Source organism: Microtus pennsylvanicus, chromosome 1 (assembly GCF_037038515.1).
Source record: "Microtus pennsylvanicus isolate mMicPen1 chromosome 1, mMicPen1.hap1, whole genome shotgun sequence".
In the NCBI taxonomy this organism is placed as follows: domain Eukaryota; kingdom Metazoa; phylum Chordata; class Mammalia; order Rodentia; family Cricetidae; genus Microtus; species Microtus pennsylvanicus.
The window spans coordinates 108,267,747-108,288,109 of NC_134579.1; the positions used below are offsets into that span (position 1 = coordinate 108,267,747).

At 50.3% G+C, this 20,363-nt stretch overlaps 1 long non-coding RNA gene across 1 annotated transcript; it reads right to left on the minus strand.

The window, feature by feature from the left end:
* Positions 1-225: 225 nt before the first annotated feature.
* On the minus strand, positions 226-4,355 carry LOC142840750 (uncharacterized). Its single transcript, XR_012908962.1, has 5 exons — positions 4,292-4,355; positions 3,012-3,202; positions 2,207-2,375; positions 1,551-1,618; positions 226-396 (listed from the first exon to the last, which is right to left on the minus strand). It is a non-coding gene; the product is annotated as an uncharacterized LOC142840750 (long non-coding RNA).
* Positions 4,356-20,363: the final 16,008 nt, after the last annotated feature.

Genomic DNA, 20,363 nt, shown 5'->3' on the forward strand with positions numbered 1-20,363 from the left:
ATGATGATGATGATAGCAAGGATGATGCCTTAGTTATGCTTCCTATTGCTGTGGCCAAACACCTTGACCAAAAGCAATTTGGGGAGGAAAGGGTTTTACTTCAGCTTAGATGTCCTGATTACAGTCCATCAGGAAGGGAAGTCAGGGCAGGAACCTAGAGCAGAAATTGAAGCAGGGACTGCAGAGGAGTGCTGTCCACTGGCTTGGCCCTACCCACCTGTTCAATTTACTCTCTTGTACACCTCAGGATGACTTTCCCAAGGATGGCACCACCCACAGTAAGCTGGTCAGATAATGATGGTGAAGATGACGGAGGTGATAAGGAAAGCGGGGACCAGGATGAAGAAGATGATGACAGTGATTCCAATGATAATGGTGATGATGGTTATGATTCTGCTGAAGATAAGAAATTAATGATGACTATTAAGACAATGCAATAGCAATGGTGGTGGCAATGATGGGGGTAATGGTGATGATGGTGAGGGTGCTGGTGATGTCCGTGTCAGAATGCGATGGTGAAGAGACTAAACAATAATAGCAATGATGATTCTAAGAAGGATGGAGATACTGCAGCTGCAGCTGGTCATGGTTCTGATGCTGCCAGTGATGCCGAATTAATGATGACATGAAACAATATAGTATAGTGCAAAGATTCCCCATCCATGGAAATGAGCTGACTGCTCAGGAACCCAAGCCAAGGTGATACCCAGGCCATGGAGGGGACTTGGGAGCAGGCATGATTTCACCTTCCATCAGTGATAAGCTCCACACTCACTTCTGCAGAGTGAAGATGCCCTTCACACCAGTGCGATGGGGTTGTTATGACTACTGCATCAGTGATGGGCAGCATACTTGGGCAGCAGAGGTGATGGTGAGTATAGATTCCTGAAACCTGCTGATCCTTTCCTCCTCACCTCTCTCTCTGCTTCTACCATGACTTACACATCAATGGGGACCCAGTGCAGGCCCCTGATCAAAGCCTACTACCAGGACACATTGTCTACTCTCTCTTCCCTCACCCTAGAGAAGAGGATCTGGGGGAAGGGTGTCGCTCTCCAGGACAGGCGGTGGTATCCCTCTACTCCTGGACTCTGTGGAAGTGGCTGCCTTCTGAGGGCAGCACCACCCTCTTAAGCCAAGGACCCTGTCTCACCAGCCTTGTCAAGGGCATTCTGTGAGCCAAGCAGGGAGCAGGTCTATCTATAGATTGATCTGCATGTTAATGGAGATCATCAATGAATTGCTGTCATTGCCCAGTGCTGGGTAGGAATTAAACTCCTGTTGGAATGTCATCTCCCGTGAGCTAGCAAGGAAGCGACTTAAAATTACAAATGAAGATCACACTAGGTGAGATCTTCCACCTAGGCCTCACCCTTCCAGAAAGGGGACCATTGTTTTATATCTCTTCTGTTTTTATTTTAGAAATTATCTTTCCTTACCCAGAGAGAGACGCATGCTCAGATCATAAGCTTAGTCATGCATCTCTGCAAGCCCACCTCCCTTGCTGAAGGTGATCAGGCTACTGTGACATCCTCTGTTTCCAGCCATACCTTGGGTGGCTCTTGTCACCAGAACCGCGAGCAGTGTCCCCAGGGCCTCCAGATAATCTAGTCAGAGGCTGTGTGATGCAGACATTGTCTCAGAAACTGGGAGGGGAGAGTCTAAGAGCAAACAGTTGGGGGACAAGCAAATCTTAGAACTGATCAGGGTCGCCTGAAGAGGGCCCGCCTCTGAAGACCTAGGCTCCTCCTGAGGGCAAGCAGAGCATCCCAGGGAGCCAGACTCCCACCTCCAGCCTCAGCACACATAATGGGATTTCATGGAATTACTAATTTCAAGTGCAATTACTGCTCAATCACTGCCTTGCAAATGTGATTTTCTTCTTTTGAAATGGATTAGTGGGACTGACTTGGCCTGGGTACAAATCGGCATTTGTGGCTGGAGCAGGAACACATGCTAATGTCCCCATTGTCCCTGTGCAGTCCCTCTGCCAGGCCCAAAAGGCAGATTCCACATCATACCAGATTGGGGTCAAAGTGCATCCTGCCTGCTCTGCTCTTGGGGGAGCCACAGGTGTCCACTGCCGGGGGCATACTGCCCAGAGGCCAAGCTTGTCAAATAACATCCCAAATAAAAAGTCAGCGGCAATTGATCCTTATTGTTAGACTGTCCTCCACTGTTTCCGAGCCCTGAGACACTCCCTGACCTGAAAGAGATGGGGACATAGCAGTCCATCTGGTCCAGGGCTGCCAGTCATCCCCGAATCCATTTGCCACAAGAGCCTGCTGCCTCATGGGAATTCCATCCAACGACTCCTTTTCCTCGAGGGTGAGAGGCTGGTTCAGCAGGCTGCCTTCGTCCAGCAACTCTGGAGACTTGGGACAGGAAAAGTCTGGGGTGAGGTCTCCCCACCCTTGCCGTGTAGGTGGAGTGCATCTAAGTTTATTCATATGCTGTGCACTAGGGCGTATCTGGGGCTTTTATTCAGAAATGGATGTGTAATTCTGTGCATGTATCTGGACCTATTCTTCATTCTTTCTGGGCCCACTGTATCCAGCATCAGAAAACATATTCTAAGATACTCCCATCTTGATAGGGGGATAGGAGGGACCAATGGGGATACCTGCATATTCTATATATTAAGCTGTGCCTTACTCCATGCTGTAAAGAGGAAGCAGCGCAAACAAATCATCACTAGCTTAGCCTGTACACACTAGTAAGGGCTGGCTTGTCTGAGTCAGCCCCTCCCACCCAGATGCCCCTGGAAGAAGAGAAGGTTCACACCAGCGTCAGCTAAACTGGACTTCAACATACCAAGAGGTACCAGAGCCTGAACAGCCGTGAGGGAAGTGTGTGAGGGGTGATAACAGAAGGCCAAATGTCACAGACCTCAGAAACACGGTAAAGCACCCCACCAGAGAGGCACCCCTGAGCTCTGCAGTGACCCTCCCCCTCCCTCGCCTTTCCTAGAGCCTATATTGTAAGGCAGATATTTAGGATGGTAATCCCACCTTCTCAGGCCATCAGCTGTCTGAATAAAACACACAACTAAAAGATGCAATTCCGGTCTCTGCTAATTAGCCCCTGTTGGGTCGGGCGGTGTGAGATCCGGTATTCTGGTTCCAGTCTTGCTCTTTGGCCCCAGTCCTATGGTTTCTGTCTCACCAGGATCTTCACTCTGTCAGCACAACTCTGATGCATTCTGTGGGGGAGGGGAGAAAGGGCACACTCCATTCCACTTCCTGTCCCCTACTTTAATGTGCACCCCGCTCACCAGCCTGATTTAGGGGTGGCTCAGATTAAGCTGGTCAAGCCTTGGGGACACAGACTGTTCCCATCCTACAGACCCAGGGGAAGCTGACTCTTGGCAGGGCAGGCAGGCACCCTGAAGCTCCCAGATCCCCTTAGGGCAAAAGAGATTCCAATCAGCCCTCTAAGGGCTTCTCCCAGAAGGTCACTCAGCTTGTCCTTTTAGCCTTGAGCTCCCCTAATGTCCAGCATCCCCCCAGCAAAGCCACCCACACAGAGGGACCCCACCCAGGGCCATCTTCTTCCTGGGTTCTTTATCAGGGCAAGGGCTCATGGGTAGTAAGCCCCATGACAGGTTTAGTCAGGTGAGGGATGTGATTGAAGGGAAACCGGGAAGTGGAGAGGTGGCTTCCTCTTCATAACAGTGAAAGGCAGAAGGAGTGAAAGGCCTCCACAGAACAGAGTTCGGGGGAGGGGGCGGGCTACGAGGGCTTGGGCACAAGAGACGTGACCAGAGGAACTTGTTCTCGTGTGGTCACTCCTCCTGCTCTGCGGCCTTACCACACCTCTGTCCTCCATACACAGGGTCCACCTACCCAGAGCCTCGATCTCCCTCCTCCCACATCTCCATCTAGACCTCCCCCAAATTTCACCTCCTCGGACAGCCCTTCTTCAACAGACTCAGAGTGACCCTTCATATTGATCGCTGTAGCATAGAGCCCACATCAAAGAGCACACTGGCCAGATCTACCCTCTCCCTCAGGCAAGGTTCTCCATGCTTCCTGCTCAGCTTACCAGACACAGGCCACAAATTCCAGCCATTGATGCTTACGGGGGTCTTCAAATCAGATAAAGCTCCAGAAGTAATCGCACCAGGTTTACCCCAGAAGTAATCCCATCCCAGGGATGAGGCTGAGCCGCTATCACACAATTGCGCCTATGTGCATCCTTTAGCAGGCTGGATGAAAAGCCTCCCTCTCTAGCATGGCCAGCATCCCCCAGTTCCTGTCCCACGTCCCTGCTATCAGAATACAGCACTAACCTTCACGCTCATGGGTCCTCCACAGATGGGTCCCTGAACGAGCATAAATGCTCTAAGGATTCCAGTGCCTAAAAGAGGAAGAATTCAGACCGGAACTGGCCATGTGTCCACTGGAGGGAGGTGACACACACACTCCGCTGTATTTCTCACAGCAAATCCCCTCCCCCACTGGAAAGCCCATCTACATGCCCCTGAAAGAAGATGGAAGAGGTGCAGCTGGGTATGGGCCTCAGGGTCCTGGTTGCCGCCGCAGACACCTCCCTCCTGATGTGCAGGCCCCATCTGGATCGTCTTAGTAGGGACACCGTGGCTACAGCAGGATGTAGCCAGGGCTTGGAGCCTCTCCATTTTGTTGATGGACAGATCAGAGGCTGAGGGTGTGGAAAGTGGATGGGAGAGAACCCTGGGGCTGTAGGCTCACTGTGTTCTCCCCACACGAAGACCCTCCCTTGTGCATTTAGTTCTTTATGAGTTGAGTCGCTCAACCACTGGCTAGAAATGATCAAGGGGGCCATTCAAGTGTTTTGTTTTTTTGTTTTGTATTTTTTAAAAAGCAGAATTGGATTTAAACCACACTCACCCAGGTCACCTTGATGCTATCTCTGTCCTGACTACTTATGCTTCAGAGCTCCGAGGTACGACCCTGGTATTGGGGGGTCCAGCTTGGGAGGAGGCAACGTGTGAAAACTGGATCCAGCCTTACCGCATATGCGGCCATACGGGGATCATCTCTTGGCAGCTCAGTTTCCTCTTGCTAAAATGCTGACATTGGTACCCAGAGCACCGAGTGAAGGTCAAATATGAGCATTCTTCAGTAGCCCTCGCTGCAGGCCCACACAGCAGACTCTTGGTAAACACTGTCAGTACCGACTTCCCCGGTGCTGGCGGACAGTCAAGGGTGCAGGGTTGGGAATCCACTGGGCTGTCTAAGCGTGTCTCTTGGTGACAGAGGTGCTGGGGTGCGAGGCTCTAATCACACAATGCCCCCTCCCTTAGAAACAGAGTTCTGGCCTCCGTAATTATTTATGTTAATATCCACTTCTCTCCCTAAACCAGCATTCCTTATCATCTCAGTCCCAATATTTAAACGTCCATTTTGGGATAATCACGGGAGCAGGCGAGACTATTTGTTATTTTTTAACACGGAAATTGATATTCTGGTTTCATAAATCCTGCCTTTCACGCATCGCCTATGGGTTATTAGCGTTCAGTCAGCGCATCCATTTTGCCCCTTCATATCTCATTTCTCCGGCTCACCTTCCTGAGGAAGGAGACAGGCTCATGAGTCCACAGTCAGCTCACTCTGGGCTCTTTTTAATTTACACCTGACAGAAAACTAAAATTGCTCAAACTTCAACTTCCCATTTTCCCTCCGCTGTCTTTTCAGCCACTATTGTTCCCTTTTCTCAGTGTTTTTTTTTTTAAAGATAAAAACTTCAAAAATGTAGAGTGAACGGTTTGCAAGTGGGAAGGTCAACAGCATATTCATCATGTTTGGCAGAGGCTTGGCGTCTTCTGGGTGTAACTCTTTCTCCTGCTTGGCTAGAGTGAGATACATTTGTATACATTTTACCCCTTTAGCTTCTGCAATAAATAGAATTGTTTCATAATTGCGTTTTAGATTGTTCTTTGGTGATTGAATATGAACAGCTGGGCTTTGTGTTGATCGTGCCTCTTGCCACTCTGCTGAGTTTGTTAATGCGTACGTGGGTGGGGTAGAGAGAAAGAGAGGGAGAGAGACTTTGCAGTTGTTAAAATGAGACTTGACTTGATTTTTAATGGTGCTTGTGTGCGAGTGAACAGGAGCGCAGGTGCCAAAGGAGACCAGAAGGGGGCGACAGATCCACAGGAGCTGGAGTGGCATGTGGTTGTGAGGCCCCAGACCCCCATGCTAAGAACCAACTCAACAATAAAAACAATAAGAAAAGAGCCAGATCAAGGGCAGTGGGCACCCTTAATCACTGAGCCATCTCTCCAGTGTAATAACCAGAGGTTGGGGTGACATCTGTTGGGGTCCACCCTTGATGGGATTCAAATGTTCCAGGGTAGGGACGTGTGAATTAGAAAAAAATAGGTAGGAGGAATAAAGATACAAAAGAAATACAGAGACAGAATAGAGCCGGGAGGGTTATCCAGTGTGTACTGAATACTGAATATGCCTGTGTTTATTTTCCACATGCTTATAAACCCCAAGCCATCAAAGGGAGGAAGAAGGCAAAAGACTGCGTTAACAAAGGACAAACAGAACAATCACTTAGTATAATACTTGAAATATCAAGCAACTATATCCTGTAGTTAAGCATTCTGTTGTTTAGGCAGGACATGTAATGACCACACCTTAGACCAAGCATTCTGCAGGCAGCCGCTCCCTGGGTCAAACCTCCTGTCATATCCTTGAAGGAGCAGGAATAGGCTTGAATTTTTGGCCTTTGGTCATGGTGAAGCTGATCCACCTCTATGGGCCACCTTAATATCCAGAACACCAGGTAGCCACACCCTAGGCCAGGATGTCTTGTTTGTAGCCGCTCCTTAAGTCAGACTTCTTGCCAATAACCTTGAAAGAACAAGAACAGGCTTGAGCTCTCTGACCTCAGTCAAGGTGGAGCGGACCCACTTCTGAGGCCCCCACAGTCAAGGTGGAGCGGACCCGCTTCTGAGGCCCCCACACTCCAGCCGCAGTTGTTTGGAAGGTTTTTTTCCTTTTTAAGATCTAGCTATAGGTTTTCCTGAATCAGCTGATTTTTCTATCTTATCTCTGCTGTGCCCTTTGTTCCCTCTCTCCCACTGGTTTTGGATTTCCTTTGCTCATCTTTAGAAAATTATGAAGTATGATCACGGATTTGACCTCTTTCTGTTTTAACTTTGCTGTTCACAGCTATATATTACCCCGGCAGAGTGGCTTTCCCTGCAGTCCAAAAGCATGGTGTCTTTTTAATCTTTTTCTTCTTTATTTCATTCTAAAGGTATTTCCCCCAGGATTTCTTCTTTTAACAGCTTTTTATTATTATTTATTTATTTTGGATTTTTTCTTTTCTTTTCTTTTCATTTCTTTTTCTTTTTTTTGAGACATGGTTTCTCTTTGTAGCTTTGGTTCTTGTAGACCAGTTTGACCTCAAACTCACAGATATCCACCTGCCTCTGCCTCCCAAGTGCTGGGATTAAAGGCGTGAGCCACCACCGCCCGGCCTTCTGACAGCTCTCGAGAGTGTGTGGCTCGGTGCCTTTGTACATCTCTGTTGTCTTTCTCTCACCCTCGGCTAGCTTCGGTCCATTCTGTGTTGTTAGTCATTTGAAACAAAGACAAAGCAAAGGTCTCTCCTGGACAAGGCTCCACACGGGCACGCATCCTGTGGGTGTTGGCAGTGTGTCCCTGGTCTCTTGGTCCAGCTGGATCGTGGTGTCCGACTCCCCCATTCGGTTTTCATCCCTGTCCGTCATCACTGCTCCTGGCAGCACCTCCATTTCTCCTCTTATTTTTAATGCCCTTGCATAAACCTTCCCTCAATGAACCCCCAGTTCATCAGAGCACCCCAACAACTGGGCCTACCCCTCCAACACACACCAGACACTACCCATTTCTTCCCCACTCATTATTATCTCAGGAAGGCCCAACGGCAGGAGAGGCTGTGGCTTCACCTCCCAGATGCAATGAGAGGCCCATGGTGAGGGTGGACACCAAGGGACACAGCTGAGGTTTGACACATGGTTGAAAAAACTTTAATTATCTGGAAAATAGAATTCAAAATATTTTAGATGAAGTCAAATTAGCCTCCAGCTGGGACTCTGGCTGAGCAGATGTCACCGTTATCACATCTCGCTGCCTCTGCCTTCCCTGAATCTCTGCCACGTGAGTTTAATTCACAGAACTTAGCCTTGCTCTCCTGCTCGCATGCCACACCTGAGAGGCCTGGACCGGTGCAGTCACAGCGGCCAGTGGTGAGGTAGTGCCGCAGGCCAGGGGGGTCAAAATCCAGGGCCCACCCAGCCAAGGTCTTGTCTTGGACACAGGCTGTCATCACGAAATCCATGTGGGCTCCAGAAAAGACAGGGCCTGTCCCCACAAGGTGCAGACAGTGTTCAGGGGCTCGTGCCTGAACCAGCGATGACAGAGAGGAATTCCCCGCTGCTCTGTAAGTGATGGTGTGTGGCTGAGACCTGCCAGCGAGAGGATAAATGGCCCCCGAGAGCCTGTGGATGTGTGAAAGCCCAGATCATAAAGAGCAGTTTTCTTAACAAAATCCATCTTTAGATGTATGGTTTTCATAGCCGGGATGGGAAAAGCACAAAACACCCTTATCTGAACAGAACACGAAAACACTCTGGCAGATCCAAGAGCTCTCTGAGCCGGGAAGCCACTGCTCGGCCTCCACCAGGTTTGTTTAGAAACGGCAGCGTCCTCCACAAGGTGGGAACTCACAGGGTCTTGGCTCAGCTGGTGGGCTTGTCGGGACTCTGCAGGATGCTGTGCAAGTCCCTCAGGGGCACGCCCTTCTCACCCCTGGCTCCTGTCAATCTCAAGGTCAGCTCCACCCTGAAAATGAAAGCCAGCTTGCTTCTGTAGAAGAGCTGTTTTCCTCTACTTTGGAAAACCTGGCCTCCCCATCAGCTTCCTGCCACCACCTTCAAAACCCACCACTGACTTCGAGGCTCAGCGGATGCATGTGTGGTTTTGTTTACTTTTTTATAGATCAGAAATTGGACGCAGAAGTCACACGGCTCAAGTCAAAGCGTCATTAGGCTTTCTAGAGACCTGGGGGGAAGCGTGTTGAAGGATTCAGGTTTTAACACTGAGGTCCCTTTCCCCTGATGGCTGCCTGTTGAAGTTTTACCAGCTTACTTTGTCCTTGTGTTCACTGTGGCTCATTTCTCCTTTGTCCTCAAAGATATGTCTTTGCTCTGATTCATCAATGGGCTCCTTCTGGGCATGATTATCTTACCAGAAGGACTCACGGGGTGACACTGGTCTGCCTTGGGTCCTTTATGCTCCCTGTGACCTCTAGTTCCACAACCCTAATCACAAAGTATCTTTCCTCGGATTGGTGACATGCTCACAGATTCTGGGGATTGTAGTGGACGTCTAAGGGACCATTGTCCGCCCGCCAACCACAGCATCTTGAGTAGAGTTGAGGTGGAGGTTATCCTGACTCCATTTCCCCACACAAGTTGCCCCGTGACTTGATGAGGGATTCTCATCCAACTTTAAGGTCAAACTTCCCAAGGTCAACGGCTTCCAAAGGTTCTTCGCAGAACTTGAGTCTGGGTAGTCAGATCTTTGGGATGCCCTCAGATGTGGGTTTCTAGAGTACAGTGGACAGAAGTTGATCGAGTTGGTCCCCTTTGAAGTGCGGGAGTGTCTATGCCTGTCAGTCATGGCCAGTGAGAACAGGAATAGATGTCCAAGAAAATTAGGAATAGGGACTCCAGGCCAATGCTCAACTTTCAAGCCCTGGGAATGGCTTCCTTCCCCTCTCTAAGCACAGATGAGGTTAAATGAACATCCAAGGGCCCTTCTGGCATGTAACCTTGTGTACAATCTACTTCCAGGGAAATGCCTTTTAAAATCCAACAGAGTCTCTTTCATAGACCTGTCAATCAGATCTGATCTTATCTTTTTTCCTTCATCTCCATAGAGGCAAATGGCTTTCTCTTGCTAACACTGCTGCTCACCCCCATCTCTCACCCCTTTCCTTGCTCCAGCCCACCCCCACTGCGCTCCTACCCTAAGCCTTGACTTCCTGGTTTCTTCTCCTGGGGTACTCACGCCCCCCCACAATTACCATCTTGAAGAACCTCCCTTGGTGGAGCTTGCCAATTTCTCCAGGGGCCTTCAAAGCAAAAAATGAAATATACATGAAATTTTCAAAGACTGATTGGAAAGGATAAGGAATAAACACAGTAAAACTAATCAATCAGACATGCCAGATACCAACGGTGAACTCTAATCCTTGCACAAGAGACTGCAGCATGTGGCTTTCGTATCTGAGCCCTGGGATGTAGGATGCTGAGTGATAGCTGAACTGGGCAACGGTAGAGCCCAGGGCATACAGGAGGACGCGTGTCACTTCCCTGCTGGCCGTGCTTCTTCTCCTTCACAAGATATACCTTCTTTGGTAACAGATGCAGAAGAGGATCGTGACCATCATCCTTTCCAAAGATCTGTCCTTACAAAGCAATGTCCATCTCTGTTCTAGTTAACTTCAGCTGTCAATTAACACAGCCTAGAGTCATATGGGGGACAAGCCTCCATTGAGGAATTGCCTAGGTCAAATGTGGGAATGTATAGAAGGGTCAGCCCACTGTGGGTGGTGTCATTCCCTAGGCTGGTGGTCTTAGGTGGTACAAGAAGGCTGGATAAGCATGAGCGAGTGATTGAGCCAGCAAGCAATGTTCTTCCATGGTTTCTTCTTTGGGTATCTATTTAAGCTCCTGTCCTGACTTCCCTCAGTGACAGACTATGACCTAGAAGTATAAGCCAAATCAACCCTTTCCTTCCGTAAGTTGCTTTGTTTAGGTCAGAGAGTTTTAGCTCAGCCACAGAAAGGAAATGAGAACAACTTCCTAGCCATACCACCTGCCCATCTCTCCGGACAAGAGATTCTGTGCTCACTGCGATCAATGCAGGACCAGGCCACCACTATCTCCTCTGGGAGGAAGAGGCGCTATGATGGTGCACACCCCAAAAGTCAGATGTCTCTGCACTTGCTATCTCAAGGAGTAACAATGTAGCCTCAATGCGGCCACCCCTTACTGCAGGAGAGGTAGACGAACTGCAGAATGGAATAAATTTTTCAGTGACTCCACTCGCTACTAAGGGGTTCCGAGGCAGAAGCGACTGCAGCAGATACGAGGGGAGCTTGAGAGGTGCCTGTAGAGAAAGACTGGCAGATGTTCACAGAGCCTCACAGAGATTTGCTTGCTCCCTTTTCAGTCAGACCATTCTGGATCCTGCTGGCTAGCTGCTGCTGTGGTGGGCCAAGGGCCACAGGGCCTGGGCTCTTTCTCTCTGTATAGCCTCAGATCTCTCCATGGGGCTTGTGCCCCCCTCCTCTGGATACAGCTGTAGCTGCTGCAATCCCATCTGCTCCCTGGAGACTCCACCAAGAGCTCACCACCTTTGCGTGTGTCTCAAAGCTTCCCATGTCATTAGGCCGCGTTTCTGGTTCCCGAATGAAGCGGAAAATCCCAGGACTAGGGTTTCACGCCAGTGGGCACATCCACAGTCTGCAGCTCTCTGATAGCCCGGCTCAGTGGTGGATGATCCTGTCGGCTTCCTAGGCTGTATGCTAAGCATTTAGGACACAAACTCAAAATCCACTCCCGGCTTGGGGACCCACCCAATTACAGCCTATTCCATGTGGAGTGGATGTAGGAAGTAAGAGGAGGTACTTGAGACTCAGGGGCATCACCCATGTGGGTCCTAAGAGGACCACGCCATTACTGGGGGAGAGGGGTGGCAGCTCTCTAGAAACAGGTAAGAGCTGGGTATGTATGCGTGGCCTGAAGGCAACCAGATGGGGGCTGAGAAAGTGGAGCTGAGGCGAGAAGCAGGTGCGCAGGCTCAGTCCTGTCTTGAAGTCCAGAATCCTAAAGGTGGGGGACTGTAGTGGTATGAATAGCTGTGGCCCTCAAAGACTGATGTATTTGAAAGCTGGGCCCATAGGGAATGGCACTGTTAGGAGACCCATTAGGCACAATGGCACTTGTTGGAGTAGGTGTGGCCTTGTTAGAGGAAGTGTGTCACTGTGGGGGCAGGCTTCGAGGTCTCCTATGCTCAACCCAGTGTGATAGCTTCTGCTGCCTGCAGATCAAGATGGAGAACTCTCAGCGCCTTCTCCAGCACCATGTTTGCCTGTATGCTGCCAGGTCCCACCGTGATGACCATGGACTAAACCTCTAAACTGGAAGACAGCCCCAATCAAATGCTTTCCTTTATAAGAGTTACTGTGGTCATGGTGTCTTTTCACAACAATAAAACCCTAACTAAGACAGAAACTTTCCAGGCAACAGAACAGATGTAATGAGCATGATTCTTTTCTTTTTTTTTTCTTTTTTTTTTGAGACAGGGTTTCTCTGTAGCTTTGGTGCCCGTCCCGGAACTAGCTCTTATAGACCAGGCTGGCCTCGAACTGCCAGAGATCCTCCTGCCTCTGCCTCCTGAGTGCTGGGATTAAAGGCGTGCACCACCACCGCTCGGCAGTTTTCAAGGAAAATCTTTATAGTGGGTCCCTTGGGAGCCTGAGACCCTGACGGGCAGCATCTCTGATCCACAGAGGGGCCCGTGACCCAAGTCTGTTCTTTGTCTCTGATTGGTGCAGGGATGGTCCGCACATGGTCCAGCCAGTCCAATCCCAGGAAATATGATTTGCCCTAGGGCGGGTGGCAAAGGATCTCACACTTTCCATGCCCTATACCCTGCCTCTAGAGATCAACTCAGGGCCAATCAGAGTGATGGTCAGACCTGCCCCGGGAATGACAGGAGCTGGGTCTGGAAGGAAGCAAGGGTGACCAGTGTCCATCCTGGCACAGTGGCCACAGCTTCCAGATTCTGAAGTCAAAGCTTGAGAAGCCACAGCAACAGCTGAGATGGAAGGACTGAGCTTGGCTCTGATGATGTCATGAAGCCCTGCCCCCAGCCTGGCTGGAGCCAGGCCTACTCTGTAGAGATTTGATTCTGAGAGTCAGCCCTGCCCCTCCCCTTTTGTTTCCTGAACACACCTGAGGTAGTAGCTTTTGTTCCTGTCACCCAGCTCTGCCACACTGAGCACTCAAGCCTCAGTTTCCCCTCTGTGAGAGGAGTCAGAGAGGCTCCCAAATGAAGCTGTCACAGGCATGAGGGCATTGGTGATGTGGGGGTCCAGAAGGGCCATTTTTTCACTTCTGCACTTCTCGGCCCACCATGAGGACGAGGCAGAGAAACACTGGCTATCCAGAAACATTGCTGCCCCGAAAAGATGCTGTTCCCTAAAGCAAGACCCACTGCCTGTCTGGGTTTTCTGCATCCATCCTGGTCAGATCAAAAGGAGCTGGCAGGAGAGGCTCTGCCCACTGGGGCTGCAGTCCATGGAGAGGTCTGCCTGTGTAGACATTGCTGCCCAGGGCCTGTCCTCATAGAGTTCCTCCCCGACACTCAAGCAGGCTTCCAGGCTGTCCTTGTGAGAGGAGAGCGAGCTTAGCCTTGGCAATGCTGTTAGCCTTCTCCAGGCACCAGAGACCCATGGGAAGGAGTCACCATTTGGACAAAGTGGGGTGCTATAGGGAACCACTTGTGGGTAGCCAACTCTGTATACCCTACACCATTTGGAGAGAGTGGGGTGCGTAGGGAACCACGTGTGGGCAGCATTCATGGGAGTGAGGCATCTGGTCACCAGGAGAACACAAATATGATCACTGTAAGTGACACACTCCTCACCACATGTGAGCTGCAGGGAGCACACACGCTGGAGTCACAGAGCATGCACACATAGTGCACGTAAGTGACCTGCAGAGTCACACCTCCCTGTGGCAGTGAGAACATGCCAAAGCAGACACAGGGACCCCAAAATGACACACAGAGAGAGACCATATACAGGAAATTGCTCATATCAGTGCCATGCTTAGCCATGTGACCCACAGGGTAAGACAGGAAGAAACAGGCACCCCAGATAAACACTGACACAATGACACGTGCAAGGGACTCAAGATGGTGACACATTCTAATAACAAGGCAGTTTGAACACAAGCAATGTGGACAATAGACCAAAGCAGCTCACACCTCAACATAATACATGTGAGGAGCCCGCCTGTTGCCCAAGTGAGCACGCTCCAGCTCCAAATAGCCTGTGTTTGGTGGGCATATATAATACAAGAAGGTTGCCTTATTTCCCATCGTCAATTGTTCAGTAAGTGCTTTGCAGTAAAGCCTTTATCTCCTAGATTTAAAAAAAAATGCTTATGCAGACAGTCCTGGTTGACATCTACATAAATCTCCCTGTTGCATTCTGCTGCCCAGGCTTGCCCCCAGCACCCCTGCTCTTCCTGGAAATGCAGCCGGGGCGTGTGACTGCTGAGTCCAGATGTGCGAGAGCACGGGACCCAGGAAGTCTCTGGAAGCTTCAGCTTGGCTGGCACTGCTGAGAAAACACCTGCTTCCTGCATTATTAAAGGACTCTCAGGATGTGGTTGGTGGACCGTGGGAGTGAAGCTGGTCCCAGCTGTCCATCTTTGCATCTTTCATGGTAAAGTGATGCAGCTGTATTATCTCCCAGCACTCACCACACTGGCTCTCGGGAGACCGTGGACCACGGATAGTCTAGGTCCTTGAGGGGAGCACAGGAATGCAGGCTGCGGTGTACCAGCCACTTCAGAGTGACTCTGTCTGATCCGAGCCCTTTCCCACACCATGTGACACACACAGGGCCTTAGACCCAGGTTTTATAGAAAGGCAGTTCACTCTGGTGCTTTTGACGCACGTGTCTGGCGTGATACAAGAGCACTCAGAGTCCTTGACTTCCTAGGTGTGCATCTAGCGAATCACTTTTCTTGTCTTTAAAGCAGGGTGTAAGGATTTGGGGTGTGTAACTATCCAATTAATATCCTTGTCTTTAAGGTGGGGTGTAAATGAGCAGATGGGCTCCTGTCATCTGAATTGCCCAGAGTCACAGTCTGCAGCTTGGGACCCAGGAACCAGGAGCCAGTCCTAGAGATGATGGCCTGAGACCACAACACAGCATGGGTTTGAGCTCTCTGGCCACAAACACTGCTGCCCGGGCTCTGGTACCCACTCAGTGCATATGGATTCCAGACACGCCATGGCCATGCTCTGTGAGACAGGCTTGGGAATTAGACCATGCCTTATAATGACTCTGCCCAAACTGCCCTGGCTCTCCTCCCAAACTGGCTCTCCTGCCAGCATGCCACCTATTCATGACACTCTCTCTCAGAGGAGCTCAGAGAGCTAAGAAGGGAGGTTCTGTGTGAATTAAAAGTGCATTAACGCTCTCAAAGGACATCAAAGTCAATTTCAGTTTTCCAGAACAAAGTGCCTATCTCAGAGCCGCATTACGGTTCCCAGCATTAGGAGTGCCCCCTCCAGCACCATCTCTACCGCTCACTTCCTGGGCGTGGTCTGTGCTGTGACACTGGCCGTCGTTTTAATCACAAGCCCATAATGCACAAATGTAATTAGGAGGAAAGGAGACACAGGCCCCTTGGAGGGTAATTATGTGCTTGTTACGGCTCGTTTTCCGTGTCTCATGGTGTGTGTAACTCACTCTAGGAGCCCAGCAAGGACCTGGGTGGAGCGGTGCCATGTGTCACACTGCACACATTTCTAAGTTTCTGTGTCCAGGCTCTGTCTGTGTTGCTGTAGGTGTAAATACTGCAGACAGAGCACCTTGGCCCCTGGGGTGTCTCCCATCTATAGCAGATTCGGAAGGAGGCCTGAGACTTTCCTATCAAGGCAAGAGTTAAGCCAGCAGACATTACAAAGGAAGAGCATGGCAGGCTCTAATGACATGGCACAGAAGTCTGGGGAAGAAGTCCCCAGGAAGTGACATTTAAACTGAGAACTTTGAGCCAGGTAGGTGAGAGACTGAGAAGAAATACAGAGCCGCAAGTTCATGATGAGGTCACAAAGAGACCCTGGCTATTCAAAGCTATGTCCCTGCTCCCAGCCTCCCAGCCTTTAGATTATTTCATACCCGTTGGGACCTCCCTTAGGGCACCATGAGGCCCAGTTGGGAACCTGCAGAGAACAGAGCCAGAAGTGGTTGGGAAAAGGCACAGACAGACCACTGCTCAGCAGGAAGTCAGGCGTGTCTCCGGGGACATTGCCATGACACTTTGTCACTGAGCTTTAGAGGAAATGGATGACACCATCACAGGTCAGCACTCTGCCAGGCAGGCGAGGAAAAGCGCAGGCTGCGGCTGCCCCTGCTGGCACATCCTGCCATCACCCACTGTTGCCCAACCACTGAGGAAACTCGTGGGGCAGCCAGGTGACAGCAGGTGACTTGCTAGCCCTCCCTGGAGGCTGAAGAGGAGTGGAGAAGTCCCTGCTCCTGAGAGACTCCTATATTTACAACCCCGCTGGCGAGGGTTAGATGGATGTCCTGCATAGGCAGGCAACACACCTACAAGTTCCAGAGGCAGGGTTCTCGAAGACCTACTGCCATAAAGTTGGGGCTCTGCACCATGGTGTACCCCAAAGAGATGGTCACCTGCTACTAGGACACAGTGGGGACCACAGGGAACTAAGGGCACACGCCACAATGAAGGCATGAACACATGGGACCCTGGGTACCCCGAATGCTTAGGGGATGGCCATGGACAGTTATATGCTTGTGGCACACTGAGAGGGAGAATCACTGGGGACTTCGAGGGGTGCAGCTGAATCCCAGCTGCAGGGAGCTGTTCTCTGCGGTCAGTCCACCTATGACCAGACATCACTCCTCTAGTGACAGGTAGGCCATCTGTGAGTGACTGAGAACTCCATGCCACAGGAGCTGAGGCAGGACAAAAGCTTACTTCCCTAACAAACCTAAGTGGACAGTACCATGCAGGGCTGGCCTTGTGATTACCTCTGTAGGGAAAGGGCCTGTTCTGTCCTGTCTCTAGGGTCCCCTCTGTGTTTGACTTCTCTGAAGTTCCACCATGGCTGCTGAAACTCCACGTCAATGACAGCCTATGGCAGGAAAGCCACCATCCCACCTGACTCTAGTCTGACTGCCCCAGCCCCCTCCCAGCTTGGGTACCGGCTTCACACTGAGTCACAGTAGCCATGGCTTGCATCCTAAGATGTACCCAGGGAGAGGCAAAGACATTCTCCCAGCATGGCCAGAGGAGAGGAAGGATGCTGTGGGCACCAGTCCCCAGCCCTTGTGGAAGGAGTCTGGCCAGTTTCCATCCACAGCACACAGCAAGAGAGGAGGATGACCATTCTGCAAAAGCAGGCGGTGAACGCAGAGCAAGAGGCCGCCTGCAGCATAGCTGAGCTCACAGCTGCAAACCCAAAGGATGCAGAAGAGGCAATGGGGCCAATTACAGAGCAGCTGAGATGGAGGCAGGAGGCGCCAGGATCCTGGATCCCTGGACAGACTCCATTAGGCCCATCCTTTCTTCCTGATTAAATCTCCTCTAAGTGCAGCCTTCCTAAGGGAGAGAGCTGAAGGCTTGCCGCTTGCAAGGGCCACAGGTGGCATCCCCCAGAACCCTGCCTCAGCTCCCAGCCGGAGGTGATGTGTGGTACAGTCCTTCCTGCCAGAGTGATATCCTGGGGACCCTGCAGTGACCCACCAGGGCCTCCATGGTGTGTTCAAGAGGGGGTTCCGCGGTGCATCCGAGGGCAACTCTACCCCAGCCAGGGACCTGGGTCTCTCTCATCCATCCTCACTGATCAGCTGTAACTAGCTAGAAACTTCTTTATACTAACTACCTGTGCGCTCTAAAATTGACAGCACAGTGTCCCTGGGAAATAGGGGCAACCACCCTTGTAGCTCAGGGGCTGAGGGGCTGCCATGCCAATCTCTAGAGAGGGGGAAATGACAGAGATTGAGCCTGGAGTAGTGGTGCACACCTTTAATCCCAGCACTCAGGAAGCAGAGGCAGTCGGATCTCTGAGTTCAAGGCCAGCCTGGTCTACAGAATGAGTTCCAGGATAGCCAGAGCGGCATGGTGAAACCCTGACTTAAAAAGCAAATAAATAAAGTTTCTTTGGTTAATGTCTTAAGCACCGTCATGGAAAAGGAACAAAGCAGGCAAGACAGATGGAAGAGGTCAATAGGCAGACACAGAAGTGACTATCAGAATGCAATCCTCCACTTAAAGCTCTCCTACAGCAATACAGAAGGCCTCTGGAGACAATGGTGATCCAGACAGCCAGGGAAGGAGTGGGTAGTTAGACTAAAAAACTCCTAAGCAGAAATAGAAGGTGTTCTACGAGTCCTGGGGGCAGGAGCTGGCCCCCCTTCTCTCCCTCCCCACAAAAGAGGAAGCTGTGTGAACCCGGGAAGAGACTGTAGCGTGTGTGTGTGTGTGTGTGTGTGTGTGTGTGTGTGTGTGTGTGTAAAAACGAATGGGCCAGTGAGTGACTCAGTTGGTAAAGGTACTTGATGCCAGACCTGCCAACCTGAGTTGATCTCCATAACCTGCAGGGTGGAGGGAGAAAACCAATACCAGCAAATAGTCCTCTGATTCAACCACGAACTCCAGCATGGGCTAGGTCTGAGTCTCTGTCTCTCTCAAAGTAATTTTAAAAACAAAGACAGGAGCTAGCGAGACGGCTCATTGCTCAAGAGCACTTCCTGTTCTGGCAGAGTACTGGGGTTGCATCTCCAGCACCCACATGTACCATCTGTAACTCTAACTCCAGGAGACTGATGCCCTCTTCTGGCCTCCTTGGGTATTGTACACACATGGTGCACAGACATATACACAGGTGAAAGACCCAGAGACATGAAGATCTTTTAATCATATGATGTTTTCAATTAAAATGAATAAGGTCAACGGTAATGACTGAGAGCTTCCCAACACACCAACTATGCATGCAGGAAGCCTGCATGGAGCAACACATACACGCAAACACACACACACACACATTCAGAAAGTCAACCAAGACGCACCATTAAAATTGTGCAAAGCCCAGGTAAATTTCTCCTTAGTTGGGAGTGGGAGCCCAGATTACCCACAAAGCAGCAGCAAGAATAGCATTCCAGGAAACTTCCTACCAACTCTGCTCAGGAAGATGGTGGGGGGTAATAGCCGAGCAATTGAAAGAAGAAAACACACCAGTGTTGAATTACATAATTCTGGCAAAATCATCCTATGAAGAAAATTAACTCTATCTCAGACAAGCGGCCAGGGGATGGATACTCAGCAGAGCTTCCTGGCAGGAAATGGTGAGTTTCTTCAGAAAGCAGAGTGATTAGATCAGATATAAATCCTAGTTAACGTAACGAACAGAGCCCCGGGAGTGGAATATCCGAGAAGAAATAAGGGAAGGTAAGATAAAGCGCTGTTTTGGTTCCAAATTGATTTAAGAACTAACCGTTCAGCTACGGTAGCACGGCAGCAGCCTTACCTTATTGAGTTTTGTCTTTTGCAGTTTCTGCTACTAGTCTAAAAGTGTGAAATGAAAAAGATCCCAGAAATAAATAATTAATTTTTTTTAAACTGCATGCCCTTCTGAGGGATGCCATAAGATCTCAATGCTGTCCTGTTCTATCCACCTGGAATGTGGATCTTCCGTCTGTCTAGTGTATCCATGTCATGCATGCCTCCTGCCTGTTAGCTGGAAGCATCCGCACCACGTGATGCTTCCTGCCCGTCCGTCTAGCACATGCCCCACTACATATAGGATCGACCCATTAGTGTACAGCATCCACACTGTACATGCCCCCTGCTTGTTGGTCTGTCACATCCATGCCGTATTGGCTTTTACCTGCCAATCATTCAGCAGCCTTGGTCATGAGATCAACAATGATTGGTTCAAATCAGGCTTATCTAGGAGGCTAATGCTACACTATGATGCTCAGGTCATCGGCACATCTCATCTGGTCTCACAGGCACTGTGCCACCTCCCATCTTCCCAGGACGAAAACACAAGCATAGTGCATTAAGAGAAATATCAGAGTCACGTCTCTCCTGACATTGCTACAGTTTGACGATCACTGTTGCTTTTAATCTCTTACTAGAACTGTAAGTCACAACCCACCGGCCAATGAGAAGGGCTGGACCTACTGTAAGCGAGGCTGGTGAAATCAAACACCTGCTAGGCTGCACATCAACCAAACTCTCCAGCATTAGCCCAAACCTTCCCCTGCCACCAAGAGCTAATTTTAGCAGAATAAAGAAGCAGCAGGTTGCAGCCAGTGAGGGAAATGCATTTGGAAGGACTGTCTACTGCAGCAAACAGCCTAGAAAGACCCAAGCCAGACAGCTCCCTTCCTTCCCGAGCCTGCCATCTGCCCTGGGGTGCTCCCACCCACCCCTGGATACAGACCCCTGGGCTGAAATATACCGGTATACAGTAGGCGCTGGGGCTTTTGAGACAGCGTCATGTTCAGGTGCCACTAAGCACAGATTGCGAAGCCCGACA